At 40.6% G+C, this 12,029-nt stretch overlaps 1 non-coding gene across 1 annotated transcript; it reads right to left on the bottom strand.

Moving 5' to 3' along the window:
* Positions 1-546: 546 nt before the first annotated feature.
* Positions 547-653, bottom strand: LOC122150564. The gene has a single exon (XR_006163731.1). It is a non-coding gene; the product is annotated as a U6 spliceosomal RNA (small nuclear RNA).
* Positions 654-12,029: the final 11,376 nt, after the last annotated feature.

Here is a 12,029-nt window from a genome sequence, read left to right as displayed (position 1 = left end):
TGGGCATCCTGGCAAAACTCTCTGGCTCTTTGCTCAATTTGGCTTCTGCATCTGGCTAATCATAATCTGACCTCTGATTCTTTGGACTTAAACTAGCAGCCTGCCATGTTGCCTGCTGATCTTGGGACTCATTGGTCTATGCATCCTGTGAGCCAGAAGTCAGGCATCTTACCTGCCAGTCTTGGATGTGTCAGCCTCTGCAGCCCATGAGTCAGAAGAAGCCTTCAGCCTGACATCTGACCCATGGACTTAGGCGTTGCCAGCCTCTACAACTGTGTGAGCCATTTCCTTGAGATAAATCTCTCTCTCTATGTATATATGTGTGTGTGTGTGTATGTGTGTGTATACACACACATATCTGAGCTTCATTGGTTTTGCTGCTCTAGAGAACCCAGCCTAAGACCCCTGGATATTTTATTTTTATTTTTAACTTTTTATTATGATTTGGGTGAAAGCTTACAGAGAAAATTGATTTTCCATTCAATAATTCATACATGTTTTGTTGTGTGACATTGCAATTCCCCACAATGTGCCATTTCCATTCATAAAAATGTGGAATGCTTCACAAATTTGCATGTCGTCCTCATGTAGGGGCCACTCTAATCTTCTCTGTGCCATTCCAGTTTTAGTGTACGTGCTGCCTAAGGGAACACTCCCTGGACATTCTTGTATGTTTTCTCTTTTACGTTTTAGTGTCAACTTATCTTATTTTAAAATAAAAGCTTTTTGGTATGTTAATGGAAGCTTTATCAAGTGTATAAATTAACTGATGCAGAAATGTCATCTTTAAGATGTTGAGTTACTCTATCCACAAACAAAAGATATCTGTCCATTTGTTAAGCCCACTTTTTTATCTTTTAGGTGTGATTTAAAATTTTCATTAGGTAGATTTTGCAGATTTCTTGTTAAGTTTATTTCTAACTATTTTATTTCTGTTGTTATTGTAAATGAGATTCTCCCATTATTTGTGTATATGAAGATTATTAATTTTATATCTATTGTTCTGATTTTTTAATTGTTTTCATGTTTTATTATTGATTCTGTATGTCCTTTAGTTTTAAAATTTTAAGTATTGGGTTGTTCATTTCCAGAAGCTATATATTTTCCCCAAAATCTGCTTAGCCATTTTTAGAATCTCATGTACTTACTCATATTTTCAATTCATCTTTTATTTCTTTAAATATAACTTATTTTATATTGTGTGCTTATTAGGAGCTCTGGTAGCATAGTGGCTAAAGCACTTGACTGCTAACCAGAAGGCTGGTGGTTCAAACCCACGAGCCACTCCTCGGAAGGAAGGTTGGGCAATCCTACTTCCGTAGTGATATTGCCTCGGAAACCCAAGAAGGGGTCGCTATGAGTCGGGGCCGACTCGACGGCACATAACAACAACAACAACATTAATTTAAAAAAAATTATTATGATTTGAGTGAAAGTTTACAAGGCAAATTCATTTTCCATACAGCAGTTCATATACATTTTGTTTTATAATATTGACTACAATTTCCCACAATGTAACAGTTCTGTTCCCACTGTCTCCCTGTAGTTACCTCTTCCCTGTGTCCTTCTTTCCTATGCATTCTTGCCCTCTGAGCTATCTCCCTGTGCAAATACTGTCCTTCTCTTCTTCCGTGATTGATCATTCTAAGGAGTGTATCTACCTAGTGTAAATGTTCACCCTATGTACCTATTGTTTGGCTGGAAACCATGGGAGTAAGTTCATTTCCAGATATGAAAGGTGGCTAGGAGCTATAGTCTAGGGGGTCTCACCAGCCTCTATCAGACCAATAAACTTGGTCTTTTTTGTGATTTTGAGCTTAGTTCCACATTGTTCTCCCACTCTATCCTGGGTCTCCTCCACAGATCCCTTTCCGACTGGTTGGTGGTAGCTGGGCACCATCTAGTTCTTCTGGTCTTGTGGTCATATAGGCTGAGGTTTATGCGATCCATTCGTCCCTTGGACTAATTGTTTCCATGTGTCTTTGGTTTTCTTCATTCTTCTTTGCTCTGGACAAGGAGAGATGTCCCCTGCAACCATGATCCCAAGCCCAAAGGTCCAACTACTTGCTTCCTCAGGCTGGTTGGCTGTGTCTAAGAAGTTAACATAACTTTCTCTTGTTAGCTCTATTATATATATGGACATTCTTATAGCACATACAAATATGTAAGTAGAAATATCATCTGCCAAACTTATGTATGGTCACGGGTATACTCCCTTTTGCCTAGACATACCTGATCTTTCAGCCTGTCTATGCATCTATTTACCAGTAGATTGATGTTTATTATCACTGATAGTGCAGTATTGTACATGTAAAAGGTTTTATCTTTTTTGTCTGTACCTCTTGTGCACCTCTCTGTGTCTTCCTTTTCCTCAGTGCTATTGTGTTGGTCACTCGCTTTTGGTGCCTACTACTTTTAATATCTAAAGTCTTCTCATATCGCTTTCCATTGTCATCTGTTTTGTTTCTGCTAGTTATTGCTCATGGTCATGGTCCCTTGTTTCTCTCTATAATACACGTGTTCATATACTGTGTAACTTTACCTGGGACCAGTGTATAAAGTGAATTTCTCTGAGGAGGAGTTTAGGGTCAATATCAGCTTGGGGCTAATTTAACCAATGCTTAACCTTGGGACCTTTCAATCTATACAGATAGTCTGAATTCAGGCCACAAACATGGATGAGGGCTGGGTTAGGGCTACAAATTCTTAAAAGAAATCTCTCCCTACCCACTTACCCACTTACCCACTTACTTACTTTCAGTTCAAGAATTGAAAGAAAAGAAAGAAAGATATTTCTATTGTTTGTTCCTGAGAGTGGGTTTATTCCTGGATCCCCCTTTCACTGACAGTGTATGTGGAGGCCTCCTGTAACAATTCCCCAGTGGAGGGGGCCCTCCCTGCCCTTGAGTTTGAGAGACTGTCAAGACAGAAGACCAGGCAACAGGGGCTTGCAGACGCCAGGAAATAGCCTGCTGGAGTGCTTGGTCACCTGGCCGAGTTCTTACCCTTTCCTTTCTTCTCTACCTCCTCCTGCTTTCTCTTCTTTCTTGGAGGGGAGGGGAGTGCTAAGGATTTCTAACACTCTTACTAGCTTAACAATGAATTTAAGAAATTTTTATTTATATATTTGATACAATTTTTCATTTTTTTTCAGTGGAAAAGTTAGGGGTCCCTAGGCTGTCATACCTCTGCCAGATTTCAAATTCTGAGATGAATTCTAAAACATCAAATACTTTAAAATTAATCTAAACTAGGATATATTTAATATAAACATAGAAAGATGGTGCTGGTATAGTGATCAGTGAGAATAAAGACTTCCAGAATTACAAAAAGTGTGGGCCCATCCGTGGAAAATATTCCCGTAGATCCTTGTTTGCAAAGGAAATTATCTTGGACAACAAAACGTTAACAAGTGACTGTCTCAAGGAAGTTGAATTATAGGTGATTCTTCTTTTATTTATTTATTATAATATTTCCAGAATGAACATGAATTGCTTGGCTGAAAAACAAAATTATTTCATACATCATATAAATCTGAAATGATGCATTTTAATACTAAGCAGGACTGGAGTTAGGTTTTTCAAGGCCATTTGAGTGTGTTTTACCATTTATAAGCTTTAATTTAAAGCTTTTTTCTTGAAAAAAAAAATAAAATCATGTATATTTTTAATGGGCAAAATAAAAAGAACCCTTGTGGTACAGTGGTTAAAGCACTCAGCTGCTAACCAATAGGTCAGTGGTTCAAACCCACTCCACTATGTGGGAGAAAGATATGACAGTGTACTTCAGTAAAGATTTACAGCCTTGGAAACCCTGTGGGGCAGTTCTACTGTGTCCTGTAGGGTTGCCAGGAGCCAGAATAGACTTGATGGCAGTGGGTTTGGCTTGCGGCAAAATAAATTGAGTATAAATTTATATGAATTCTCTTTCTCTAGCCACTCCTCAGAAGGAAGGTTGGGTAACCTACTTCCATAGTGATAGCGCCTCAGAAACCCAAGGAGGGGTTGCTATGAGTTGGATCTGACTCAACAGCACACAACAACAACAACAATATATAGTTATCTCTGGTGGTGTAGTGCCTAAGGCATTTGACTACTAACCAGAAAGCTGGTGGTTCAAACCCACCAGCCACTCCTCAGAAGGAAAGTAGAGCAATCTCCTTCCACAGTGAGACCACCTCCAAAACTCAAGGAGGTGTCGCTATGAGTCAAAATCAACCAGACGGCAGTGAATTTGGTTTGGTATATATATAAATTACATATGAATTCTGCACAGCTCTTTGGTTTCTAGGAAGCAAAGGCTTTTCCCAAAGTAAGGCTGTCAGTGAAGTGGAGTTCAGTTCTCCTTCAATGAAGTCTTCCAAAAGTTTGAGGCTAAGCTGAGGGGTTGAAATGGCTTACATGATGTCTTGCCTGGAAGCAGAAAATAACGGAGATAATCTTCCAAACACTTTCCAGCAGATGATTCTGTTACTTTGTAGGAGTGTCCCCTGACTGGGATGATACCTCGTTTTTTTCCACTACCTCATTATAAGAAATTTAACTAACTCCAGATGAAGAATCTTCCAGCTTCCAACTCTTTCAGAGTCTATCATGCTAATGGGTCTTTCTAGCCTTGACCAATAGAGTATATAGACAAAAATTCTGTGTATAAAGCAGTGGGCCATTAGCTCTGAGGACAGCATGATAGACCTTTTCCTGGGCAAAATGAGCAAGAAAATGCCACTCCAACAGGAATAACTAACTGTATGTAGAAGCAGCTGCTTAGTATAAGTGGAGAAGTTTGGAAAAATGAAAACAATGCACTTGAGACTTGAGAAAAATTCCACTTGCATGTTGTTGTGTGTCATTGAGAGGATTTTGAGTCACAATGACCCTATATGACAGAGTAGCACTGCCCATCTAGGGTTTCCTAGGCTATAATCTTTAGGAAGAAGATTGCCAGAGCTTTTCTCCAGCAGAGTTGCTGATGGGTTCAAACCTCCAACCTTTTAGTTAGCAGCCAAGTGCTCAATCATTGTGGTACCAGGGCTCCTTTCTACTTGCATACATCATAAAATTATAAAGAAGGAAAGGAAAATCATAGTCGACCATCCAAGTCAACTGCTTTCTTTCTAATAGCCTCACAGACTTGAGAATACTATAATTGTCATTGTAATTATGAGATTCAATTGTACAAAAATGTAAGCAGTATTTATAGAAACTTCTCTTTGAAACATACTTCAGCTTATTCAGATTTTCACACTCTCACCGTCAGAACAATTTGCTTTCTCTAGATGTGGTTGGGTGTAGGTACTAAATAAAGTAATTGAAACCCTATCATGTTGCAAATGAAACCCTATAAACTGCATCCCAGTAGTGAATCGATGACACAATATTGACTCATTTCAAAGATGAAATGAATATATTAATTTTGATCATTGATTTCAAAACTCTTAGATGAAAATGTATTTTTGTCCTGGGTAGGAAGAAAAGATTTTCAAATCTTGTTCAGTTCTATTATCTCTCTCTCTCTCTCTGTCTCACACACACACACACACAGCTAATCTATTGCCATTGAGTCATCTCCAACTCACAGTGACCCTTTAGCACTGGCCATCATAAATTACTTCATTATCACAAGTGCTGACAGATCAGAGTTGGCAAGTTCCCTTCACAGGACATTTGGAATGAGCTGAAGGCTTGTCAGCATTTCTCCCCAGTGTAGGGCTATGCAGGGTACCTCTCGGCAAGAAAGAATTCTGCCCCTTGTACTCTTTCTAAAGGGAAGTACTGAAGAGTTTTGAGCAAATGATTGAGATGACCATCAGAGATTCTGATATCTGAAGAGGCAGATACATGCATTTACTAAAAGCTCCCCATGATTCTAACATATAGTCAAGGTTAGGAACCAGTAGTCTCTACACTCCTCCAGAAGTAAGCCTGGTTTCCTCACATCCCTCACCTGCTCTGAACCTTCCAATGGTGTCTCACAATATGGGTGAAGTAGTTATCCAGTTCTATTGGACTTCAGAAGGAGCTCTGGTGGTGCAGTGGTTAAAGCATTTGGCTGGTTTGAACCCATTCAATGCTCCACAGAAGAAAGAGGAGGCAGTCAGCTTCCATAAAGAATTAGAGATTTGCAGCCTTGGAAACCCAGTGGGGATTGCTATGAGTCAAAACAACTGATGGCAGTGAGTTTGGTATTGGACTTCAGAACTCACACCTAAAACTGCACTATACAGTTCGTCTATAAATTTGAGTGGACATAGACAGGAAAGTTAGGTTGAAGCAGACATGAAGGACATTGGTTACGAAGATTATTTATTTACACATTATCCTTCACATTATGAGACACCATTGGAAGCTTCCCCTTGGTGAGACAAAGCCAAAATAGTTCCCTCAACTACAAGATTGTCCAAAGTCTGACTCCTGTCCCCCTCTTATAATTATCTTGTACTGATCTCTGATCTCACTAAACTCTACTTACGCAAGATAACTTGGATCTACTCTATCTCCTGCTCACAGGCTTTATACAACTACTCTCCTTTTCCCAAAATGCTTTTCCTACCTTATCTTCTTATGGCAGACCCTCTTTCCTCAGTCTAAATACCAGCTCTACATCTACATGTTTCTTAATTATTCTCTCTAAACAACTTCCCTACCTCTAACTTCCCCCTCACCTTGTTACCTTCAGAGCACTTTGTTTCTTCTTGTTTGTTTTATAAGCTCCTCAAAGCCAAGGAATTTGGCTCAGCACTGTACACTTAGAGGCTAGTACTCCCTGCCACACTGAATATATTTGTGGAATGTATGAAGTGATGTAACCTGAACAACTTAGCCAATGACACCCAGATCATGCGTGACACAGAAATATGTTAAGAGATGAACACAAACTAAACCATCATGGTGCTCTACTGTATTGATGGTTTGCTCACTTACTCATTCAGTGAACATGTATTGGGCTGTTAGTACATGCCAAGCCCTCTGCTAGATGCAAGTGACATAAATAAAAGAGTCATTGACGCTGAGAAGAACCTAATGTGGACACCTTTAAAGAAATACAGTCTTGCATAACATACCACACCAAAACATTGTTCCATATCCTACTTTGGCGAGTAGTGACTGGGATCTTAAAAGTTTTCACATGGCCATCTAGATGCAACAGTGGGTCTCTCCTCATCCAGAGCAAAGAAGAATGAAGAAAACCAAAGACACATGGAAACAATTAGTCCAAGGGACTGGTACACCATGCGATCCTCAGCCTGTACATCTATGAGACCAGAAGATGGTGCCTGGCTACCACTGTCAACCACTCAGAGGGGGATCTCTGTAGGAGATCCTGGACAGAGTGGGAGAACAATGTGGAACAAAACTCAAAATCATTAAAAAAAAAAAAAAAAAGGGAACAGGTTTGCTGATCTGATAGAGTCTGGTGGAACCCCTGAGACTATGGCCCCTAGGTGCCCTTCAGGTCTGGAACTGAACCCACTCCTGTGGCTTCCAGCCAAACAAAAGACAGACATATGAGCTGAACATTTACATTATGTAGATACACTCCTTGGAGAGATCAGTTAAGGGAGAATAGAAGGGCTGTGTATGCACAGGGAGACAGCTTGAGGGGCAGGAGTACATGGGAGGGAAGGACACAGGGAGGAGGTGGCTATGGGGAGGAAGTGGGAGGAAAAACTGTTGCATTGTGGGAGATTACAGTCAATGTCATGAGAAAAAGTAAACTGTTGTATGGAAGATGAATTTGCTCTGTAAACTTTCACCTGAATCACAATAAAATTTTAAAAAAAGAAAAGAGAAAAGAAATACAGCCTTGGGCGACTCAGTGACTGCTAGCTGACTTCAGCTCTCTGATTGTATGGAAGCAGTGAGGCTTCCACCGGGTAGTAAAATTCTATGCTTGGTTGTCTTTGGTGAACTTGGACCTCAGCTTCTTTGTTTGTAAATTGAGGAGGTTGGCACATATATGTAATTTCTTAGTCCTGCACCAGCCTTCTTGTGCTATGAATAGAACCTTTTATGCAACATGCCTATACTGACAGGGTGCTGTCACACATGAAAAACTTGGCTGCTTTTAAAGTCATGACTTTGATCTGGGCCATGGAGCCAAGAAGATGAGGAATGTCTTAATCACTGGTTCAAGTACATGAAAGGCTATTGTGAGGAGAAGGGGTGACTCCAGGACCACAAAGGGCAGAATACAATATGATTAAATCTCCAAATTGACTCTTACCTTGCAGAGCTGATGTATTAAAATAGGATGGTGAACTTGAACATCCTCTGTAAAGTGAAAATTCTATATGTGCATGAGAGGTATTGCTAACATTGTTTGGAAAAGGGTCAAAACACCATAGTGGGAAAAGCTCTGGTCTGGGAGTTAAGATGTTTGAACTTTGCTGTTAACACTGAGTAAGCTTGGACAAGCTCTGTCATGTCTTTTGTCTTAATTAGTAGAATGAACATTGACAGTTCTTTGGTAAACAGGAGAAAGAATCAGTTCTGGCAAAAACAGTATTTCATAGCACTGAGATGAAAGCTGAGTAACTTGGCTTCAGGAAGGGACAGAAGCCAGACATATTCTGGAGATCTGGGCAGGGCCGATATTCACCAGCTTGGACAACCAGGATGGCGCAGGCACAGAACACTAAGAATAGACCCCAGCTCAGCAGGGACCTAGAGGCCCTCGGCTGAGCCAGGGGTTAACTGTTTAGTCGTTGGCTCAAAAGGAGATCTGGGAGAATGGTCTTAGGAGGTGGTCTCCAGGAATGGGATGGTAGAGAGGACGGACATTCAAGGGGCATGTTATGGTTGTTATGTGCCCTCGAGTCGGACCTGACTCATAACGACCCGTCCTTGGGTTTTTGAGGCAGTATCACTATGGAAGTGGATTGCCCCATCTTCCTTCTGAGGAGTATAGGGCAGTGGCTATTTATGAACAGCAATGGCAGTATTTCAATATTTTAACAACCAGCATAGCTGTATTGGTGTGTTCTTGCTGGATGTTGGAGTTGGGTGTGAGTATAAGGAGCTGTTTTTCCTTCAGCCTCATTGTTAGAATGATTAGAGATAAAAATTCAGCAACCACTTTTTCTTCCCACATGTCCCACCATTTAATGCTCACATTCAAGAGAGAGACACCTGGTTGGCCTATCCTGGAGCTTACGCTCATCATTGATGACACCCTGAATGATAACCCCACCACAGCTAAAACCAATGGCATGGCAGAGAAATCAATCAAGTAGAAGGGACTTGGCTGTGGAATGGGATCTTGAAGTTTTCCTGTTAGGCTGAGGATTTACCCTCTGGTAACAGCTATATCATTGCACAATCGTGGCAAATACCAGGAGTCCTGGTGTCAAGGATGGGGTATTCACCGTGAAGGTGGTATGGGAGCAGGGACTGGGCCATGATTATTGCCAATCAACAATTAGCTGGTTATTATTATTAACCAGGCCTGCTATTAGCTGAGCATGGACTCTCTGTTACCCAAAGAAGGGAGAATGGCTGCTGGGCTGGGAATATGACAGCTAGCCATCACAGAAGGGTTGGAGTGAAACTAAGTGATGCATTAAGCTGGAAACTGAGGTTTGCAGCTGAGTGTATCAGAAGATGTGTGCTGGTGGTTTTGATTTTCACGATGACTACCAGAGGGGGTGAGTGCTACCGGAACTTGATTGATGGAGCCAGGAATGAGAAATGTTCTGCAGAAATGATTCCTGAGGCAGTCATCCACCATTGGAACTGTCCCATCCAAAATGCCAATAACAGTGTTGGTGCTATAGTGGTGAGCATAGCTGCCTTCCAAAATGCCAATGACATGTCTGTTGAAAACACTGAAAGGAGGATTTTCTGGAAGGGGTAGCTGAGGAGACATAATTCCAGTCTGGGAATCAGAACTTGGAATAAAGGGTAATTGTTGTTGTTAGGTGCCATCGAGTCGGCTCTGACTCATAGCGACCACTTGCATAACAGAAGAAACACTGCCCGATCCTGTGCCAGCCTCACAATCCTTGCTATAGTCGACCCTGTTACAGCCACTATGTCAGTTCATCTAGCTGAGGGCCTTCCACTTTTCCACTGACCCTCTACTTTATGAAGCATGACATCCTTCTCCAGGGAATGGTCTTTTCTGACAACATGACCAAAGTAGGTCAGAAGAAGTCTGGCCGTTTTTGCTTCCAAGGAGCATTCCTGTTGCACTTCTTTCAGGACAGATTTGTTCATTCTGGTAGTCCATGGTACTTTCAGTGTTCTTCGCCAACAGCACAACTCAAAAGCATCAACTCTTCTTCCATCTTCCTTATTCACTGTCCAGCTTTCACATGCATATGAGGCTATTGGAAATACCATGGCTTGGACTAGGGGCACCTTAGTCTTCAAAGTGACATCATTGTTCTTCACCGCTTTAAAGAGGTCTTTTGTAGCAGATTATCCTAACGCAATATGACGTCTGATTTCTTGACTGCTGCTTCCATGAATGTTGATTGTGGATTCAAGTAATATGAAATCTTTGACAACTTTGATCTTTTCTCCATTTATCATGATGCTGCTTATTGGTCCAGTTGTGAGAATTTTCATTTTCTTTATGTTGAGGTGTAATCCATACTGCAGACTGTAGTCTTAATCTAAGTGCTTCAATTCATTTTCGCTTTCAGCAAGCAAGGTTGTATCTTCTGCATATCCCAGGTTGCTAATGAATCTTCCTCCAATCCTGATCCTGCATTCTTTCTTCTTCATATAGTCCATCTTCTCGGATTATGTGATCAGCATGCAAATTGAATAAGTATGGTAAAAGGATACAACCTGATGCACTCCCTTCCTGATTTTAAATCATGCAGTATCTCCTTGTCCTGTTTGATGACAGCCTTCTGATCTATGTACAGGTAGGTTACTCATGAATACAGTTATGTATTCTGGAATTCCCCTTCTTCTCAATGTTATCCATAATTTGTTACTAGCTATCATTTATCAATTATTTATTATGGGTCAAGACCATAAATACATCCTCTCATTTTATCCACATGACAGCCTCCTTTGGTATAATTAATTAACTACCTCCTTTGTACAGGTGAGGACCTACTAAGAAAGGTAAAATAACTTTTCCAAAGTGAGACGAACAGGGCTACAGCCAGCGTTTCAACTCAGGTGTCTTACTCCAAAGGCTTCCTCCAAGGTTCAGGTGACTGAGTGAAGAGAGGTGACAGGAGTGTGTGTGGGGTCTCTGGAGAGAGATGCCCTACATCTCATGACTACAGTCATGTCACAAACTCAGGATGAGTTTGAGTTGAGTCCTGGAATCAATTACTTAGAGAAGCTAGAATTTTTGCATATCTCTGAAAAGGCTCTAGCTCTTCCAATGTTTAGATGCAATTTTTCTTAGATTGAGGGAGGAGGCATTTAGAGAGGTCTTCTGCTCTTATTTTTCTTATTCAGTGCTCTTCCCAGATGCCAAAGCTGACTTTAAGATAAATGTTGAATAAACAGTCCCTTGGAAGGGCTGGAAATTCACACGTGATTGCAAGGAAATGGAAAATGGATTGAAACCAGCCTTCCTGATTCCATCTTAACCAGTTTATCTACATTTAAAGTGAAATGCAAGCATTTAACAGTTAGAGATGATGAGACTGTAAAGTGATACAATCAATGTGGAAATCAGACTGGAAATTCTTTAAAAACTTGAAAATAGAAATACCATTTGATCCAGCAATCTCATTACTAGGTACTTGAAGTGAGAGCCAAGACACAAATAGACATATGCACGCTCATGTTCATCACACCACTATTCACAACAGCAAAGAGATAGAAATAACCTAAGTGCCCATCAGTGGAGGAATGAATAACCAAACTGTGGTACATACACACAATGGAATACTATGCAACCCTAAAGAATAATGTAGAATCTGCATAACGTGGATGAACTTGGAGGGCATTATACTGAGTGAAATAAGTCAATTACAGAAGGACAAGTATTCTATTAGTGCACTATTGTAAAAAGTCAAGGAAAGGTTTATATATGGAAGGAAACTTTATTGGTTACCA

This window comes from Orycteropus afer, unplaced genomic scaffold (genome assembly GCF_000298275.1).
Source record: "Orycteropus afer afer isolate SDZICR_OR568_19922 unplaced genomic scaffold, OryAfe1.0 scaffold00173, whole genome shotgun sequence".
Taxonomy (NCBI): Eukaryota; Metazoa; Chordata; class Mammalia; order Tubulidentata; family Orycteropodidae; genus Orycteropus; species Orycteropus afer.
Note: the sequence above shows the minus strand (reverse complement) of the source record. Positions and strands in the feature narration are given on the sequence as shown.